The 22,469-nt window shown below is 35.9% G+C and overlaps 1 pseudogene; it reads left to right on the forward strand.

Moving 5' to 3' along the window:
- LOC124986400 (F-actin-capping protein subunit alpha-1-like) overlaps positions 1-22,469 on the forward strand; it is a 70,974-nt pseudogene continuing 48,505 nt past the window's right edge.

Below are 22,469 nucleotides of genomic sequence, written 5' to 3' on the forward strand. Positions count from 1 at the left end.
ATGAGACAGACATCATTACTCTATGAACATGTGAGATTACACGAATGGCATGAATCTACATCGTGCACAACCATAGAAATGAAAAGTCGTACCCCATTTGTGTATGATGAATCAAAATGCACTCTGTAAAAATAAAAAATAAATAAATAAAAAGCATAAAAGCAAAGTGAATTAAAAAAAATTCATATCTTTAGTGGGTATGGTCTTGCAAATTCCTGATGCCCAATAACCCAATAACCTTTCACTTGGTCCACTTCTTGTAGATTCTATCAGTCAACATCTCCACACTGAGGAACAAGCTGCCAGTACATGAACGCTTTGAGGGAGGGGGACACATTGCACCCAAACCACAGCAACACTATTTCCTTATTAAACTGTTGGTGTCTTCAAGGTCTGTCACAAGTAATACTCTATTTAATATTTGATATTGAAAATTTGTTCTTTCCTTCATCAATGTTATCACAAATTTGTAAACTTTATTAATCATTTCAAGCAAGCAGCTCTTTTACTCATTGGTTTCTTCCATTGTTTCTATTTTCAATATTCTCTCTGCTTTTGTCTTCATTGATTCTTTCTTCTGCTTGATTTCAGTTTGTTTGTTCCCCAACCCCACAGCACCTAACAAGCAAGATTTGCCAGGTGGTAAAAATGATTATTAATCTGTGCCTATTCCTCATTTCTAATGTGTTTTTAATGCTATCAATTTCCAAGTACTGCTTCAGATATACTCTACAAATTTTTAAATGTTTTTCATTAGGTTCAGTGTGTGTTTTATTTCCATTTAAACTTCCTTGACCTATAGATTATTTACAACTATGCTTAAGTTTTGGACATTTTCTTTTATCTTGCTGTTTTCTAGTTTGAGAGCTTTGTAGTGAAAGAGCACACGGAGTATAATTTCAACTCTTTTAAATTTAGTAATTTGCTCTATGGCATGGGATATGGTGCATATTGATATTTTTTTGCTTCTGTGGGTTATGCAGACTGATATTTCTGATTTTAAAAAATTAAAATCTGTATAGTTAAAAAATCCAACACATTATATACTTGAAACTTGTCAAGAGTAGATTTTAAGTATTCTTGCCAATAAATAAAGTATAAGGTTGTGTGTATGTTAATTATCTTGACTTATTCTTTCTTTAATGTACACATATATCCAAACATCATGTTCGATTTATGAACGATCCATAAATATACACAATTTTAAACTGTCAATTAAAATTTAATAAAGTAAAATGCTTTTCTGAAGGGTCTTCCCACAATTGATTATGAGGTGATAAACTACATAGAGTAAGTTAAAACAATATGGAAGTTATGTTGTTGTCCCCTATAGATTCTATGCAGTTTTTTGTTTCTTTGTTTGTTTTGGGTACTGGGATTGAACCCAGGTCCTCCCACATGGTAAGCATATACTCTACCACTGAGCTACACTCCTGGCCTAGACCCTGATCCTATCATATCTAAAAAATTTTGTATCATTAGTATAGATAGAGCATTATCCAAAATAATCAATGACAGAGAAAACACAAAAGTTTAAATATACAGAAGGTTTGTGTTAAATCCTGCATTGCAACTATTCTACATGGAGTCCATAATTGGCTTAAATGTCAACATTTTAGAGTTAGGGTTTCAGTTCAGTGGTAGAGCACTTGCCTAGCGTGAACAAGGCTCTGGATTTGGTTGCCAGTACTGCAAATAAATAAATAAATAAATAAGGTTTCAAGACTTTTATCTTCCTTTTCAACTAGGTAATACCAAGAAGCAATAAAATGAAAAAAAATTACACAAACCAGAACAAAGAAACTTAGAAAATCATTTTTTTTAATACTAAAGATTGAACCCAGAGACTTACATATGCTAGGCAACCTCTTTACCACTAAGATACACCACCAGCTCTCTTTCTAAATTGTTTTAGTTGATGCATTCTAATTATACATAGTAGTTGGATTTGTTGTTACATATTTGCATATGCACACAATATAACAAATAATTTAGTTGTTTTCATTCCCTATTACCTCCCCTTTCCTTCCTTACTACCTCCCTCAGTCCTCTTTCTCTATTGCTGTGATCTCCCTTTTATTTTCATGAGATACCCGCCAACACACACACCTTCTTTTTCTTTTTCTCTCTAGCTTCCACTTACAATAGAAAACATATCACCAGTGATTTTCTTTTTTTTTAATTTATCTTTATTTTTACAGACTGCATTTTGATTCATTGTACACAAATGGGGTACAACTTTTCATTTCTATGGTTGTACACGATGTAGATTCATACCATGCATGTAATCATACATGTACATAGGGTAATGATGTCTGTCTCATTCCACCATCATTCATGCCTCCACCCCCTCCCCACTTCCATTTCTTTCTACATAATCCAAAGTTCCTCCATTCTTCTCTTACCCACCTACCCTCCCACCCCCATTATGTATCATCATCCACTTATCAGAGAAATACTTTGGCCTTTGGTTTTTTAAGCTTGGCTTATTTCACATAGCATGATATTCTCCAACTCCATACATTTACCTGCAAATGCCATAATCTTATTCTTCTTTACGGCTGAATAATATTTCATTGTGTATACATACTACAGTTTCTTTATCCATTCATCTATTGAAGGGCATCTAGTTTAGTTCCACAATCTAGTTATTGTGAATTGAGTTGCTATAAACATTGATGTGGCTGTATCACCGTAGTATGCTGATTTTAAGTCCTTTGGGTATAAACCAAGGAGTGGGATAGCTGGGTCAAACTGTGGGTCCATTCCAAGTTTTCTGAGGAATCTCCATACTGCTTTCCAGAGTGGCTGCACCAATTTTCAACTCCACCAGCAATGTACAAGTGTGCCTTTTTCCCCACATGCACACAAGAAATGAAAGCAAAGATCAATAAATGGGATAGATTCAAACTAAAAAGCTTTTTCTCAGCAAAGGATACAAACAATAATGTGAAAAGAGAGCCTACAGAGTGGGAGAAAATTTTTTCCACATGCACTTCAGATAGAGCACTAATCTCCAAAATTTAAAAAGAACTTTAAAAACTTTGCACCAAAAATACAAAGAACCCAATCAATAAATGGGCTAAGGAACTGGGCAGACACTTTACAGAAGATATATAGGCAATTAACAAACATATGAAAAATTGTTCAACATCTCTAGTAATTAGAGAAATGCAAATTAAAACCACCCTAAGATTTCATCTTACTCCAATTGGAATGGCTATTATCAAGAACAACATTGATTTTCTGAGTTAACTTGTTTCACTTAATATAATGTTCTCATGTTCCATCCATTTTCCTGCAAATGACATAATTTTGTCCCTAAGGTTGAACAAAACTCCACTGTATACAGATACCATGATACCTTTATCCATTCATTGCTTGATGGACACCTAGACTGGTTTCATGATTTGGCTATTGTGAAATGTGCAGATATTGCTATAGTATGCTGACTTTAATTCTTCAGGATAAATACTGAGGCAAGGTATAGCTGGGTCACAGGGTGGTCCTTCTCCTAGTCTTTTCAGGAAACTTTATACTGTTTTCCATAGTGGTTGTACAATCCCAAGAGTGTAAATATATCCCTTTTCCCCAATATTCTCTCTAGTATTTATTACTTGTATTCTTGATAACTGTCATTATAACTGGAGTATATCTCAGTGTAGTCTTTATTTGCCTCTCCCTGATTGTTAAGAATTTTTTCTTATATTTGTTGGCCATTTATATTTCTTCTTTTGATAAATGTCTGTTTAGTTCATTTACCCATTTATGATTGGGTTTGTCGTTGTTGTTGGGTTGGTTTGGGATTGGCAGTTTGGGATTTTGTTGTTGGTGATGGTAATTTTTTCAAGTCATTTATATATTTTGGATATTAATCCTCTTTCAGAAGAGTAACTGGAAAAGATTTCCTCTAATTCTGTAGATTTTCTCTTCACACTCTTGTTTCTTTTGTTGTTCAAAAGCTTTTAAATTTGATGCTACCCTGTTTATTAAGTCTTGGTATTATTTCCTGAGCTTTAAGAGTTCTATTGAGGAAGTCATTGCCTGCACCTGTATGTTGGAGTGTTTTCTTCTAGCATTTGCAAACTTTCTGATTTAATTCCTAGGTCTTTGGTCATTTTGAATTGACTTTCATTTAGTCAGAGATAGAAATCTCCTTTCATTCTTCTACATATGGATATCGAGTTGTCCCAGTACCATTTGTTAAAGTGGCTGTCCTTCTCCAACATAATATTTTTGGTGTCTTTGTCAAGGATCAGATGACTGTATCTGTGTAGATTTGTTTCTGTGTATTCTGTTTCATTCATCTGTGTGTCTTTTTTTATGCCAATATTATGTTCTTTTTGTTACCACAGCTCTATGATGTAATTTGAAGTCTCTAGAATTGCTTTTTTTTTTCCTTTTTTTTTTTTTTTTTTTTTTTTTTTTTTTGCTGTTGCTTAGTGTCACCTTGGCTATTCTGGGTCTTTTATTCTTCCAAATGAATTTTAGTACCGTTCTCTTCCTAGTTCTGTGAAAAAATACCATTGGTAGTTTGATGAGAATTATAATGTTGTCAATAAGTGCTGAAAAACTGTTTAATTTTTCTCATAGTCATCTTCAGAGAAGGCCAATATATAAAAGAAGAATGGGTTTCCAAGACCCTGCAAGAAGAAATTGTGCTATGTAATCCATTACTCCCTCCAATGATACAGTGAAAATATGATCATCTGGTTGGAGAGTTGAGATTCAGTTTATTCCAAGAGTAGACACCTTGTTGGCAGACAAGAACAAAAGATAAGAAGTTGGCAAATGAATAGTGATATGAAAAGCACTTAATTGTAGATTTGAATGATTTTTCTAGATCTTGATAATGAAAGGTTCAGAACTATATTGATTTCTGAAAAAGTTAAGTCTTTCTGGTCCAACTTTGACAAATTCTCATTACAAATGTGTTCTTAACTGTTAATTAAGACATGCCTGCCACACCTAAAGACCTTATTAAAATAAACTACTCATTTCAAATGTGTAAGGCATGGAGAAAAATGTAGAAACCACATTTTTAAAGGTTATACTGAGTCAAAATCATCCTTATCTACCATCTGGACACATTCTAGATTCAGGGAGATTGAAGGGCTAATATGAACCAATTTTTCCATCTCAGCACTCAAGCCAGAAACAAGACCACTCAGGTACAGTCACTGATCCTTGACAAAGGCATCAAAAGCATATGTTGGAGAAAATACAGCTTCTTTAACAAATTATTCTGGGACAACTGGATACTCATATACAGAAGGATGAAACTAGATTTCTCTCTCTCACATATTTCAATTCCCTGACATATTTGGAAGCATCATAGAATTTACTTTGTGTACCAATAGAATCAGTAAAATGTCTCATCAACAGAGACAAATCTAGTAACCCAGGAAAAAGGAAGGGGGTAAGAATAGCAGGCCCTAATTTCCGTCCTTTAGTGACAGTGACACATAAAATCAGCTAAGTGGAATTCTACAATCTGGCATATTCACACAGAAATAAGTGAGTTTAAAACTATTATACTCTTGATGAGACATATCACTGGTCTATAGTTTCAAATTTTGAATAAAAAACTCGAAGTAGGAAATTTTTAAGGGAAGGGGAAAGAATTGTTTTTGCTATTTGTTTTATTTAATAATATCACAGTTCATGTCCAGAAATATTTGACTAATTAAATTAAAGCCATTTGTTTATATATTCACTCATTTAAACAGTATTTACTGATGTTCATAATATCTGTAAAATTTTCTGGGCCCTTGGAAAAGGGTAGAATAAAACATTTTCATTAAAATGTTAACAGTTCACATTTCAGAAAGTTCTAAAGGACATACTATTCTCTCCAGGTCTATGATTTTCAAACTTTGTTTTATATAAAATGTACCTAGGAAATATGTTAAATGCAGAATGCTAGGCCTAGAAACTATGCAAGTTCTTATCGCTGTCTGCTACATTTATTATGTTTTAGTGCTAAAGGGAGTCCCCACAGTCAGAATGTTGACTCCCTAGATATCTCTGCTGCAGGTGGTTTAATGATGAATTTATGAGAAACTGGTCCAGGAGCTTCCAAGTTGTGTTCAAAAGGCCCTGAGAACATTCCTGGGGGTGGAAGAAGGCTCTGAATCATTCTCTAAATTCCCTTAAATTTTTTATACAGATAAAGCTAGGTTAAAAAAGTCAAGTCATAACAAGAACAATATGCAATCATATGTAGCAAACATGGAAAAGTGGTTCAAACATTTGATCTCAAAATAGAAGAAATCAAAAGAAATTTATATAAATAAGCAACTTCAGACTTTTTGTTTTGGTAGGATTGCCTGGGAAAAAAAATTCCATCCTTCTCTCCCATTGCTCTCACCTTGAATCTCAATCTAAAACAAATGACTCTAGAGACACACCAAAATCTGGGCAAGTGAATGGTGTAGTATACTTCCCACATCTTCAAAGTTACAAGACCGAAGGATGTAAAGCTCTTAGAGGTGCTGTAGCCAAAAGTCCCCAACTGTCAATTCTCTCCAAAAATTGTTTCAGTCAAAGATAGATCCTACCCCCAGGTTAAAGCTCCTTCCTAGGCAGTCTGCATCCAGTGACTGGTGAAAAGAGGAACCAGAAGGTATAACTCTGTTTTAATCAGCTTTTCTGCTGCTGTGACGTAAAGCTCTGATAAGGATAATTTTAGAGGAAGAAAAGTTATTTGGGGGCTTACAGTTTCAGAGGTCTTAGTCCATAGACAGCTGGCTCTATTCCTCAGGGCTTGAGGTGAGACTGAACATCTTGATGGAAGAGTGTGGTGAAGGGAAGTAACTCACATAATGATCAGAAAGCAGAGACAGGGAGACTCCACTTGCCATTTACAAAATATATACTTCAAAGGCATTCCCACAATGACCCACCTCCTCTAGCCACACCTTACCTACCTTCAGTTACCACTTAGTTAATCCATATCAGGGGATTAATTCACTGATTGGGTTAAGGCTTTCATTATTCAATCATTTCTCCCCTAAACCTTCTTGTGTTGTATCTCACATAAGCTTTTGGCAGAAACCTCACATTCAACTCATAACAAGCTTCCTTACTCCCTTGTTAAATAGCATCCCAGTTTCAGAATTTCCCATAAGATCAGCTGAAGATGTTCTTAAGATTACTCTGAAACCCAAATTATTCCTCTATCTAATCTACTCTCTTCTTTTCTCTCCCCTCCCCTTCCAGTAAAATCTTCATTATGCATCTCAGTCTTCTTGGTCATGGGTAGGGAAAACAATTTGTAAGTTCCAAGGTCTTTGGTCCATTCTTCCTCAAATAGGATCCTTTTCCTACATCTCCATAGCTAATGAACACCTTCCACTGAATCAGAATTTCCCTTGTTGTAGTTGCAAATGAAATAGAAGCAAATGTTTAAGCCACACTGAAAGGAGGAGATGACAAAATACCAGACAGACATTGCTGATTCGCATCAAAGCCAAGAAGCTTCATTCCTGGGCAAAGAAGTAAGAAGTAAGCACATTATTCTTCCTTCCCAATGTACATATCATGCTGTGCAACATCTGCCCCAAGGTGTATGGCAGGGGTGAGATGATTGCAGACATTAAGATCTTGCTCAGAAAGATCTATTTCTTTGTACACTGAGAAACTAAACAACCTTAGAGATGAGTGTTCTACTTTAATAACTAAATAAAAGCCCTTATACTAGCTATTGATATTATTGTCTTATTATTTTGCATTTATATAGCTTATAGGAGAAAAGGGGCTTTAAAATCTGAGAAAGCAGAAATAATCCCACTTTACTGCCAATAAAACCCAAACAGCCATTAAAAATTCACTTGTCAGATAAATGAAGTCGCACTGGAGCTGTCCTAGTTTGGCATAAGCAGGATGGGGGAAGTTTTTACATCTCTTTTCTGGAAATCTGTTTTAACAACAAATATTTCTTAAAAATCTTACTTCATGTTCAGCACTATGATGACTACTATTGGGAACTACAGAAAATGTGGAGAATATTGTCTGTATCCTTCAGGAAAATATCCATGGTCAAGACATTAAATGGCAGTGACAGTGATGGTAGCTACCATTTACTAGTATGTATTGTACCAAGTGTTTACTTCTTTCCTATATACACGTGGGTAACGGCAGTTAATTGTTTAGATGCTCAGACAGAAAAACCAATATCTATTCCCCAAAGTAGTTACTGGGATAATGGGCATTCATTCATATTACCAACTATTCTGTAATGTTTTATTATTTTATAAGAAAAATGCATGTCTCTGATTCATTATATGAGTATGTAATTTAATTTCTCTGAGCCTCTCTCCTCATTTGAAAAATGAAGATGACTCCTAGCTAGCAGTTATGTTGTAAGAACAAGTTTAAATGATAAACTGCATGCAAAGAATCTAAAGAAGAATGGTGATTTCTGAATCAATATTAATTTCCCTTTCGTTTTCTCCTAAAAAGATGACATTTCATTATCTTACTCAGAGGAATGCTGGTACTAAATTTAGATAATCCAATTTCATTGATTCCTAATGGAAAGCATTAGCACAGAAAAGGAGAATTCAAGGATTACCCTATTATTTGTCAAAACAGTTAAAAGCCATTAAGCACAGCAAAGGAAGTACTCTATATCAAAAATCTTTTCTTAAGTCATCAATGATAGTTTAGTTTTATAAGTTTCCCCTGATGTTATAGGGTGATTTCTTCTATCAAAACAAAACTACTAGATTCTCTACATAAACAATAAAGAATATATACAATGAAAAAAAAAAACATGTGATCATCTCAATAGATACAGAAAAAGCATTTGGCAAAATTGAATACTGTTACCGGTAAATATCTCTCAGAAAACTTGGAGTACAAGGGAACTACCATAATTCCATGCTGACTTTTAAAAAATATAGCTAGTAACTAATATAATTAATGGTAAAATACTGAATATTCTGCAAGGAACAGGAAAAAGACAAGTATATCTGGTTTCATCACTTCTATTTAATCTCTAATATTAGAGGTTCTGATCAGTGCAATAAGGCAAGAAAACCAAATACATGTATGTATACATAAAAGAAAGAAGTAAAACTATCTACACTGTCAACATGGAAGACCCTATTAAGCCTTTTTTTAAAAAAAAAAACTTTCTAAATCCATTATGTGAGTTTAGCAAGGACACAGATTTAGCAAGGCCTTTCTAAATCTATTATGTGAGTTCAGATCATCTATGAAAATAATAGTATTTCTATATATTAGCAAAAATTGACTAAAAATAAAAGATTTAGAATACTATTTACAACTCTCCCAACATCAAAATGCAAGAAATACTTGGGGATAAATTTAACAAAATATGTACAAGATCTACATCTGAAAACCAAAGAGTTGTGTAATAAAATTTAAAAGGTCTAAATAAATGGAGAGAGATAAATATTCATAAATTGGAAGACTTGGTGTAATTAAGATGTCAGTTTCTCACAAATTGATCTACAAATTCAAAATCTCAATCAAACTCCCAGGAGACTGATTTGTTAAATGCTGACAAGTTGATTGTAAATGTATATGAAAATGTAAAGAACTTAGAATCACCAAAACAATTTTTTAGAAAAGAACAAAGTCTCAGGACTTAGACTCTCTGAATTATGAAAAAGCTACATTAATCAAGAGACTTTGGTGTCAGGAAAGACTTGACATATGGACCAATGTAACAGAGTTCAGAAATAGACACACATACATATGAGCAAGTGATTTTGACCAGATTGACAAGGTAATTTAGTGAAAAGAATATGCAAGAACAAGGGATATGAGAAAAAATTAAGATAATGAGCTTTAATCCTTATCTCACACTCAGTAATCTCTTTCTCAAACAAACCAGTTCTAACTTTAGGAATCAATTGCAATCACGTAAGCTGATTCTGACACAAACAAAAAGACCTTGTTTTTTGTTTTTTGAAGCTTTTAACTAGGCCTGCCTTACTTGACATTTAATGTTATTTGTCACATATGCTCTCCCCAGTTGCTTTTAAAAACTGCAAACAAAATTCAGACACTATGCTTGAGTAACCAAGTGTTTTCACAAATTTTTACTATGCTAAAGATGTGTCTTCTTAGGCTTAGGTCTTCACCCATGCAGGAAGAAGATGGAGCAGACATATAGATGTCCTTTCTTAAACAAATCCCCAGATTTGCCCACATGGTCATCAAGAAAAACATGCTAGACTTGTTCCACCTTTCGTCAGTGTCCAGCCGTGCTCCTCAGAGTCGAAGTTTCACCTACAATCGGAAACCAGCTATGGCATATTAAAATGCACTTCTGAGCCCCACTCAGATTTACTGAATCAAAATCTTGAGCTGGCTTCAGGAAACTGCACTTAAATTAAGTTTTCCCAAAGGATTCTTTAACTTGAAAAAAAGTTTGAAAGCCATAAAAAGAGTGGATATGTTAAACTAGGATTACATGAAAAAATCAGATTTTATGTATTTTTATAACAAACATAAAATCTTATTACCACAAAAGGGATACTGGAGAGTGGATGTTCTATTGGTATAACTAAAAAAAAAAGGTTCACTAACACAGGAGGTGGGCAACTCTAGACAGATACCCCCTTCCCTTGTTGAGGTTTTATCCTGAAGGTCAGTGGTTCTCAGGGCATAAGTATGCAATAGGATCACAGGGAGAACTTGTTAAAACACAGATTTCTGCATTCCACTCCCAGAGATTATGATTTAATAGCTCTGAAGTTTATCAAAGTAATTTGTATGTCATTTTTAATTTTTTTATTTTAATTGACAAATGACAAATTTTGCAAATTTATGGTGTACAATATGTTTGACATGTATTATAAAATGATTAAATCAAACGAATTAACATACTCATGAACTCACACTTATTTTTGTGAGAACATTTAAAACTTATTCTCTTAGTAATTTTGAACTATACTATACATTATTAATATAATCAACATGCTATACAATAGACCTCTAGAACCTATTCCTTCCTAACTGAAACTTTGTGCCCTTTAACCCACATCTCCATATTCTGAGCTCCCCACCTTCAACTCCCAACCCGCAGTAATCACCATACTATTCTCTGCTTCTATGAGTTTGATTTTTTTAAGATTTCACATATAAGCAAGGTCATGCAGCATTTTTCTGATGGGAACATTTTAATAAGCACCAAGGCTTCCAGGGTCATTCGTGTTGATAATTTCCTTCTTTCTTAAAAAATGAATAGTATTCCATTGTCGCCACCCACAGCAACAATCCCGTGGATATTTGTTACCGCCTGCAGCAACAATTGCGTGGGTATTTATTGGAGGCAGACTGGGAATAAACTACTTTTCCTATATTCACTAATTTATAGAGGAAGAGAGACTTTGAGAGGAAGAGAGGTTTTGCTTAGAGGAAGAGAAACTTTGCTTATCAGGAAGAGAGACTTTGCTTTTAGAGGAAGTTTTTAGAGAAAGACAGGCTTCTATGCTTATAGAGAAAGTTTTAGAGAAAGACAGGCTTCTACGCTTATCAGAGATCTATTTCTTCTTAGAGTTCTGCTGCTGCTTCTTAGTGGTAGGTCCCGCATCCTGTGAACTAGGTGCTATCTATCTGAGGTGCTTCTTAGTGGTGCATCCCGCGTACTGTGATCTGAGCTGCTTCTTCTCTCTGCTAGCTGCTTCTTTTAGCTGCTTCTTTTTTCCTTCTACCTACTGCCCGCTTATATTCCCTCCAGGAGGCAGAGGGCAGGGCCATGCCAGTTGAGATCAGGCGAGGAGCCAGCTGCCCTATTACGGCAAAGGTCAAAACGAGCAGGCCCGAGCAGGAGCAGTCAGGAACACCTGTGCACGCGTTGTGTGTGTGGACTTAATTGAATACGGCCAATGATAAATCATCTGGGTGTGCTTATATCAATCAACCTCCTCACTGCCGATGTGATCAAAACAATCTCTGGCTGGCTGCCAGGTACGATCACAGCACAGCCCACATGGCATAGCCCCCAACATTCCATTGTGTATACACACAGTATCCATTTCTCTACCCATTCACCTGCTGATGAACACTTAGGTTGATTCCATCTCACACCTATTATGAAAACTATCCAAGGCGATCCATTGGTTTAATGTAATCCCTATTAAAAGGCCAATGACATTTTTCACAGAAATAGAAAAAATTCCTAAAATTCATATAAAACCATAAAGATCCTGAATAGCCAAAGCAATTTTAAACAAAAAGAACAAAGCAAGGGGCGCCATACGATGTGATCTTAAAATCTACTGCAAAGGTATAGTAACCAAAACAGCATGATACTGACACAAAAATAAACATGGGTCAGTGGAACAGAATAGAGAACCCAGAAGTAAATCCACACATTTATAGTCAGCTGATCCACAACAACAGCTCAAGATAACCCAATAAGGAAAGGATGTTTTCTTCAATAAATGGTGCTGGGAAAACTGGTGTCCACATGCAAAAGATGGAGATTAGACCCCCATCTCTCCCCATATGCAAAAATAAAAAAAAAATCAACTCGAAATGGATTAAAGACTTAAACATAAGACCTGAAATTGTAAAACTACTAGAAGAAAGTATAGGAGAAAATTCTATAACATTGGGGTCTTGAATATGACCCCAAAAGCACAGAAAACAAAAGCAAAAACAGACAAATGGGATTGTATCAAACTACAAAGCCTTTGCACAATTCAATCAACAGAGTGAAGAGACAATCTATAAATGGGAAAAAAATGCAACCCTACATTCAATAGGGGATTGATATCCAAAATATAAGGGGAATTCAAATAACTCAATAACAAAAAAAAAAAACTGATTTTAAAACAGGCAAAGGAATTGAATAGACATTTCTCAAAAGAAGACATGTGAAAGGTCAACAGGTACATGAAAAAAATGCCCAGCATTACTCATTATCAGAGCAGTGCACATCAAAACCACAATGTAACCATATTTGTAAGAACCACTTTAATAAAAGATAAATAAATCATGTCAGTGAGGCAATAAAGAAGTAGGCGGGAATGTAAATTAGTACAGCAACTATGGAAAAGAGTATAAAGTTTCATCAAAAAATTAAAAATAGAACTACCATATGATCCAGCAATTCCACTTTCAGGTGTATATCCAAAGGGAATTAAAATCAAAATGTCAAAAAGACATCTGTGCTCCATGCTCATTGCAGCACTATTCATGATAATTAGCATTTCTAACAGGTTCCCAGGTGATACTGAAGTTGTTGGTCTGGGTACCACACTTTGAGAACACCTGAAAAGTTTAAGGATGTAAAGTAGGAGTGTGACATAATCAAATTTGCATTAGGGAAAAAGAGTGGGGGGATCCTTCTGCTATGACTGTTCTCAACTTTGGTTGCACAGTAAAATCACACAGCCAGGAGACCCCAGAGACTTAAACAGAAGCTCCTGGTGGTAGACTCAGGCATCCACCAGCATTTCTTTAAAGCTCACAGTTGTTTCCAATTGTAATCCAAGTGTGAGGCTCACCACTTGGTGATCTATGACAAAGGTACCAGAAGCATTAACCATGGCAAAACTCCGTGTTTTACATGCCTATATATTTTACAATTAGAATTTAGAAGGAACGAAGTTGTCCTAGGAGGTATATTAAAAAGTATATTTAAATGAAAGATTCCCCAGTGCTAGAATGAGAAAGAGAGAGAGAGAGAGAGAGGGAAATAATGTAATTATTTTTAAAGGAGAAAAAAAAAGCATAATTTGATTTGACAGTGAAAACTGGCCTTACAAATTGGCTATAAGGTAGATACTTTTTATAAATTTAATGAGTTAAATCTAAAACTCAAAGGTTATGACATATAAATACATGCATGCACATGTGCATGTATGTGTGAGAAAAGATAAAAGTATTTCATTAGAAAGTATTGAATTGGGGCTGAGGGTGTAGCTCAGTGACAGAACATGTGCTCAGCATGTGCAAGGCCCTGGCTTCAAGTCCCTGCACCAAAAAACAAAAACAAAAATATACTCATTTGAAAAAGGTATTTTCAAGTTAATAATACTTCCTTTGTCCACTCCTTTCTGAGTATATCAGGTTAAACAAGGTGCCTATAAATAAAGAATAACAGGTAAAATGAATACTCATTTGATAAATCTTGACAAAATATTTATGACTTAATTTCTGGAATTAAGAAAGAGGATGGCTCTAATGGCTGGATAAAGAATCCACTTGGAAATCAGGTAGTTTTCAATTCCTCAATTTCAACAAAATTGAAGAAAAAACTAATCAAGGTATCAGCTGATATTTTATTAAAAATAATTATTGACATATAAGTGTGAGTTGGGTGCATAATTTGGAGAGAATGTAAAAATTCACCAATTCTATATACTCCAATCTTATATACATTATTTATCTATGTACAAAAAAATTTATAATCTTTTTATTAGAAGATAAAGGAGCTTTAAAATATATTAACTTTAATGTTTCAAAGTCAGTTGTCAAACATTTTTAGCTATTCTATTAATTTTGTAAAAATTTTTTTTAATTTTAAGTTATTTTTAATTTTTACAGACTGCATTTTGATTCATTGTACACAAATGGGGCACATCTTTTCGTTTCTATGGTTATACATGATGTAGATTCACACCATTTGTGTATTCATACATGTACATAGGGTAATGATGTCTTGTCTCATTCCATCATTTTTCATACCCCCCCTCTCATTTTCCTCTACGTAATCTGAAGTTCCTCCATTCTTCTTTCACTCCCCAACCCCCCAACCCCATTATATATCATCATCCACTTATCAGGGAAAACATTCAGCCTTTGGTTTTTTGGGATTGGCTTATTTCACTTAGCATGATATTCTCCAAATCCATCCATTTATCTGCAAATGCCATAATATTATTCTTCTTTATGACTGAATAATATTCCATTGTGTATACATAGCCCAGTTTCTTTATCCATTCATCGGTTGAAGGGCAACTAGGTTGGTTTCTCAATCCAGCTATTGTGAATTGAGCTGCTGTAAACATTGATGTGGCTGTTTTACTGTAGTATGCTAATTTTAAGTCCTTTGGGTATAAACCAAGGAGTAGGATAACTGGGTCAAATGGTGGGTCCATTCCAAGTTTTCTGAGAATTCTCCACCCTGGTTTTTTTAAATGTCACAGTAACTCAAACAAGAAGAGAGGGGAGGGGCTGGGTTGTGGCTCAGTGGGAGAGCACTTGCTCAGCATGTGTGAGGCACTGGGTTCGATTCTCAGCACCACATATAAATAAAGGTCCATCAACAAGCAACTAAAAAATGTTAAAAAAAAAAAGAAGAGAGGGGTTTTTTGTTGTTGTTTTGTCTTTGTTTTTTAATCATTTAGAAAAAGCATGGTGGTAAGAGGAAATTTTTAAAACCACTTACTCTCAATTTATAGAATTTATTTTTTGCAGAGACATAAGGTACAGCTTAGGTAGTAGCTGGCAATGAGCAGTGAAATGCATGGCAAGGTCACAAGTGTTCTTTAAATTACTTTAGGGTCTTCTTTAAACTACTTTCAAAGTAGATGAGAAAGCAAAGGGTAGCACTTAATTTGAAGACAATAAACAGATGCAAAAGGAGTTAATTGGGAAAATATGTCAAAAGAAAAGGATTAATGGGACTAACTCTGACAGGGGTCCATCAAAATTGGTGTGCAGTTAGAAAATATCGCTATAAGTGCCTCCATTTGGAAGGAAGAAAGATTCCTTTAGTGGCACAGGGGAAGGTAATTTCTGACCAGCCCAGTGATGACCCCTAATGCCCACATTAACATAGGATTGACTTGTAGATGAACCCCCTGAATAGGATGGCCACCATGACAGTTGCAGAGAGGAATAACTAGGGTCAAACTCCACCCCACCCCACCCTCCCCATCCCCGTCCCACGCCCATCATGAAGGAGTTGAATACCTGGCTGGCAAAGAATGCAGAAGGTGGACCCCAGCTCTCAAGGCAAATACCAAACAGTAATGCATTTAGAAACAGCCTTGTTTCCTTTGCTGTTGTTCTCTGCTCGGTGGTGACCCACTTTTTCGTGAGCGTGCTCTTTGCTTGCTCCTCACTTTACTTCCACCTACTGTCACTTATAACAAAGTTCTCTTGCATGGCTTTTGGTGTCTGACTAAGTTGCTTTCATCAAAACACAAAAACCAAGGTAACGCTCTCCTGTGACACAGTGATTGATAAAAGCATAAAATATATTACATTGGGATAAAATTATCTGAATGAAGTGTATTGGAAATACAAATCCAAGAAAAGAAGGAGTAACGTAAAAGTTATGTTAAAGAAAACTTCTTGTATATGTTGTAAATGGGTGATGGGGACACCAGCTCTCCAAGACATTTTGATTCCACTGGCAACATTTAAGAGAGCAATAGAGCCTTTATAGTGCACCAGAAACTACAAATCTTTTCGACTATTTAAACTTATATTGAAAAATAGAGTTATCTACTTAAAAACTTTTGGAGGAGGCAGCTACATAAGTTTGCAAAATTCTTTTAATGAGTATGTGAGAAAAAAAGGTTTGAAACTACTGCCTTTGGGAATGCTTCCCTCTTACTCTGTTTAGGGAGAGGTGGATTCTTTTGTTTGTAATATAATTCTGCCTTGAGAGTTCTGTGCCTGATGAGTTCAAACACAAGGGCATAAAAAGAGACTTCACTTTAAACTACCAATCCTGCCTTCTGATGCCCAGAAAAGATCCTGAAAGGAGAGCAGGATCAGGAAAACCCCTATGGAGCCTCAGTTGTAGGTTGGGGACACTGAAACTTCGCTCAGAGAAGAAAGCAAGGTGGAAAAACTTAAGTATCATTTAGACATTACACTCACTAATAAACAAATAAATTTAATCAATGAGATTTTAAGAATGGAGCAGTGTGACACAAGGAAAGTCTTCCCCAAATTTGGGCAGTATCTATATTTAGAAAGGCATTTTTACTGAAAAGCAGATAAGTCCGTTTCGAAGTCTTCTGCAAAATAAGAGCTCCTCTGTAAAGATCTGAAGAGCAAATTTAACCCTTTCAAGTGAACGTCACTAGGACTGGAATTCTTGAAGATCTTGAATCTCTGGCAGATATGAAACACTTGGCTCAAAACATGTCAATGTCTTGTGCAAGGTCACACAGTTTCTTGGTAACAGAAATAAGCAGGTTTCATATTCCATCTTATCATTCTTTTGCACTTTCTTCTGGATGACCAGAAAGGTTAAGCCAAAAGTAGTCTCTTTGGTGCTACTTATCTAGTACTTTGTAGAGTAGGGATTATTAAGATCACCATTAGACGCAGCTAGGAAGAAAGAGTGAGGGTGCCTGCATGCATGATACAGTCCTTAATGTTATATGAGGAAGAAAATAAATTTAAAATATTATTAAAAATTCACTTTCCTATTGCATACTGTACCAATGTTGATATAAATGCTTGGTCTGATAAAATGTCCTTCCATTTTCCTGAGATGTGAGAAGCATGTGGGTTTCCTTCCTATTATTGCTGCCACTCAAAGCAGAGAAAAGTTCCCCTATGGTTTTATTACTGCAGACAGCAAACATGACTACCACAAGCAAGGCCAAAGAAAGTGATACTGGCTTCACTTGTAATTAAATCTGTAGATAACAGTTCAGGAAAAATAAATGCAAAACTTCATCAGAAGATTGAACTGACAGGATGGAAATATTCCATGAAGGTACTCGTATATCATTTTCTTGAAAATAATTATGATATAGTATATTGGTTCATCTTGGTTTAGGCTGTAAATAGAGAACTGAGTATATATAGATAATTGACATTTTCTAGGACCTGGTTTATTAAAGGAAGAGGGGAGTCCAAAAATACATGTTCTACAAGATCTGCATTCACACAAATCAGATTTCATCCAGACGAAAGGGGAAAGCTGACTGACAAGAGTTGGTGAGGAACTGATCGGTAGAACTGAGTTTTGACAGGAGATATAAATAAGAGAAGAAACAGGACAGCAAGAAGGCATTATAAAAGGAACACGACCAATCTCTGGCCAGCTTGACAGCTTGAGGCTGTTTGGGTCTTGGTGGAAGACAGAAGATTTCTGCACTACTTTGAATTTCCCAGGGTATCGTGATCTCCAGGGAGGAGTGAGAAGGGAAACCCCAGAGGCACTGGTGGGCAAGGTGCACCCACCACCCTACAGAATCAGGTACGCTGCACAGAGGAAGGCCACCACCAGCTGACCACCACCGATGGCTTGTATCTATTTTCTATTTTGAAAATTCAATGTAAAGATTAAGTAGGAAATTAACCACATCAACTGGCCTGAACACCCCTTTGCCTACGGAAGAGAATATTGTCACTGAGGTCCAGAAGACACCTCTGTACTTTGGAATTTAAAGTACTGTCACTACAGGGTCTGATGCCATGAGCAGGATTATGTTTTGTATCCAAATAGCCCTCCACATGCATGGAAGGCTGCTTTAAAAGCTGTGGAGATTGCCTTACCAGAAACCAGGCGTTTAGGATCACCATGTGAATCCTGGGGATTATGTGATCCTTGTAGTCACTGAAGCACCTGGGCAAAGCTTTCCGTACTTCACATTCCAGCGTTACATACATTTATGACACGGAATGGTTTTCATTTTAACAAAGTTGAATGCATCCCACAAACAGTATTTTCATTCATTGCTTTTAGAGAATATGGACAGGGCTTTGAATTACCTCTTAGGTCTCCAGATCTAGCTATATTTTTTTCTGTCATCAGTCTGTAACTTAAACTATTAAACATTAAAAAAAACAGGGGCTTAATTCTGTCATTTCAGCATTTTATAAAATGAGGTGTTAGTAAAAACATAAGTAGCTTAACACATGAACTTTTAAATACAAAATAAGAATCATTTAACATCTTCTGACTGTTTTCTCTGCACTCTTCAGGTTCCATACCTTGTTCAGTTAAGTTCAGTTTCACAAGATTGACCTTGATCATCCCGCAATTCTTCACAGCCCTTCCCCACAAGATACCTGGGTACCCACCAGTTGTAAAAGCCAGTTTTGTATTTCATTTGTACAATATCAAGCTGCCTCATCAAAACCATGACTTAAAGCACCTGGCACCTCTACATATCTCTAGACGTCCCTCCTTTGTCAGTTCTTTGTGTGCCCATATCTGATGATTATACAGGCTCATTCTCATAAGCACTCAATTTGAATTAAAAGGAATTTTTCATGTACAAGTAACAGGATTTCCCACATTTTTCCTCCTTCTCCTCCTCCTCCTCCTCCTCCTCCTTCTTCTTTGTGATTTGTGTGTGTGTGCTCACCCCAAAGTTTGTACTGTACTTTTACAACTAATTTAAGTCCACTTCAAAATAACACTTCACAAGTGGTACCTTATAATAGAATATCCCTTGACTTACAATGAGTTAAAGTATCATTAAGTCAAAAACACATTTAATATACCTAACCTACTGATTGTCACAGATTAGCAACCCAGGAAACTGTACAGGATTGGGTATTTAGCATCACCGTGTAGTTGCCTGGTAACCGCAGTCTCGCTGCCCATGCCCAGGATCACAAGAGTGATACAGATAGCTAGCTCAAGAGAAGATCAAAATGTGCCGGGAAGAGTGGCACAAGCCTGTAATCCCAGCTCAAGTTCAAAGCCAGCCTCAGCAATTTAGCAAGGCCCTAAGCAATTTAGCAAGACCCTGTCTCTAAATAAAATATAAAGGACTGAGGATGCAGCTCAGTGGTTAAGCGCCCCTGGGTTCAATCCTGGGTACCAACAAAGAAAAAAAAAAAAAAAAGAGAGAGAGAGAGAGAGAGAGAGATCAAAAACTGTGTATCACTCTACAACATGAGGAAATTGAAAAAGTGTAAATGAAACCATCAGAAGTTGGGGACTGTCAGCACCCACAGTTCCTCCCTCCAGGCCCTCATAACATTGCTGCCGTCTTGCATTCATAAACTGTATTCACTCAATATATCATCGCTATAATGCAGATAGGATTAAGAAAAATAAAGATTATATTTTACTTGCATTTGTTACTTCTCCAATTTTCTTACTTTCTTTATGGAGATCCAGGTTTCTAATCTATATCATTTTCTTTCCCTCAAAGGAACTTCTTTTTTCTTTTTTCCTGTTTTTTCGAATGGACACATCGTCATGTGTATGTATGGGGTACAGTGTGACATTCTAGCACAGGTATTCAATGTGTAATGTTAAAATCAGGGTGACTGGCATATCCATCAGCTCAAACAATTATCATTTCTTTGTGTTAGGAATACTCAAAACTCTCTTTACTAGCAATTTTGAAATCTACAATTAATTGTTGTCAAGCGTGGTTATCCCACCGTGCTGTACGACATGAGGTTATTCCTGCCACCAACTGCATCCCTGTACCTGTGAATCATCCTCTCCCCATCCTGCTTCTCCCGAAACCTTCCCATGGAAAGTGTTCTGGTGACCAATTTCCTCACTTTTTTTTTTTTTTTTATCTGAGAAAGCTTTTATTTCTTCTTCATTTTTGAGGGATAATTTCTTCACTGGACACAATATTCTAGGTTGGTGGATTTTTTTTGTTTTGTTTTTTCTTTCTCTCTTTTTTTCAACATTTTAAATATTTCACTCCATGCTCTTCTTTAGTTCTGATGAGAAATCTAATTTCATTCTTATCCTTGCATCTCTGTAGATAAGATTCTCCTCTTCCTGGCCCAGGGATTGTTAAAGGTTTTTTTCTTTCTCTGGTCTTCTGCGGTTTGAATATGATAGGTCTGGACATTGATATTTTAGTGTTGATTCTCTTTCTTGTACTCTGGCTTTTTGGATTTGTGATTTGGTCTTAGAAAATTCTCAGTCATTATTATTTCATGTTCTCTTTTCCTTTCTCTCTTCTTCTCTGGTGTTCCCATTATGCATATATTACACCTTCTGGAATCATCCCATAATTCTCAGATACTCTTCATTTTTTCCTTTTTTGGTTTTTCTCTTTGTTTTTCCTTGTGGAAGTTTCTGTTGAATTGTCGTTAATATCACTGATTCCTTCCTCAGCCATGTCCATTCTGAGCCCATCAAAGGCATTCTTCATTTTTCTTGTAGGGTTTGAGTCTATAATTTCCTTTTAATTCTTTCTTAGTTTACTGTCTGTTCTTGAGTGTTGTCTACTTTTACCATTAACTCCCTTTTATATTGATCATTGTCTGACTCCAAAAGTTCTGCCACGTCGAAGTCTAGTTCCAATGCTTGCTTTAGCTCTTTAATTTTTTTGTGGACTTTTAACATGACTTGTACTTTTTGCTAAAAGCTGTATATGGTGTGTCAGGTAATAGCAGCAAAGGTAAGCAGGCCTTAAGTGTAAGGTGTTTGTTTATCTGGCAAAAATTTAGGCTATGTTCAATGTTTTTTCTAGCTGTAGATGTCAAAAGCTAAATTTCCTCTAGTGTCCTTGTTTTGGAATCCCCTCTTGCCTTTGGGAGTTCCTAGAAACTTCTTAAATAGATTCAAGCTTTGCAGTTTACTCAACTATAATCCCATACTATATAGGAGTACTACTGATGAAGTACTAAGGAGTAGGTGGAAGGGAAGTCTATGATTAGGTCTCAGGAGTTTAGCAAGCTTATATCCCTTGTCTATAACCATGACACATGGCTTTTTCCCCTTTAGTTAGAACAGAAAGACTATAGGGGATGGCAGTTGGGTATAGGAGGCTGGAATTGAGTAATTTTTCTTCTTCCAAATCAAGTAAGATAGTGTTAAAGCTTCTTCAACTCTAGATATGTCTTTGTTGTACAGAACACTCTGACTTATTCCCCAGCCCTTTTTTGTATTTTCTTTAGAGACAGGGTCTCACTGAGTTGCTTAGGGCCTCACTAAGTTGCTGAGGCTGGCTTTGAACTCAAGATCCTCCTGCCTCAGCCTCCAGAGCTGCTGGGATTACAGGTGTGTGCCACTATGCCTACTCCCTTTAATCTTCACTGTGAAAACCTGGTGAGTTTCTTAGAGGTAAAACCCCACAAGAGTTGAAGTTTTTAACACTCAAGTTATTCCACACTCAGCCTTCTGCAGTTTCTGGAAGCTAATGCCTGGCTATCTCTATTGGTCACTGGCTCCAGAGTTTCTGCTTCAGGTGAGCCAACCCACAGTCACGACTCACCTGCTGCTCATACTTACACAGCTGCAGCTTGTTCTGAGGTCTCCAGTAGCCAACGAAGTCTTTGATTTTTCAGTCTGTTCTAAGTGATGATTTATAAGTTCTTTACATGTCAGAGAAACCAGGATTCCCAAATCATATCTAATTGCAATGCAAATCACCATATTTATTTAAATTGGTTATTTTGAACCACATCCTTTATCCTTTTAGATCATACAATAGAGAACAATGGTTTTCAATATTAATGCTGGAATGTTTAGTGAACAATATCTTGCTGGTAATCACAGAATACTCCCCAGGGTACATCTAAGTCAATAGCATATAAATTAGTCTTTCAAAATAATGAGGCAATAGCAGAAATTATCTGTG

The sequence above is a fragment of the Sciurus carolinensis genome, chromosome 6 (assembly GCF_902686445.1).
Source record: "Sciurus carolinensis chromosome 6, mSciCar1.2, whole genome shotgun sequence".
Classification (NCBI taxonomy): Eukaryota; Metazoa; Chordata; class Mammalia; order Rodentia; family Sciuridae; genus Sciurus; species Sciurus carolinensis.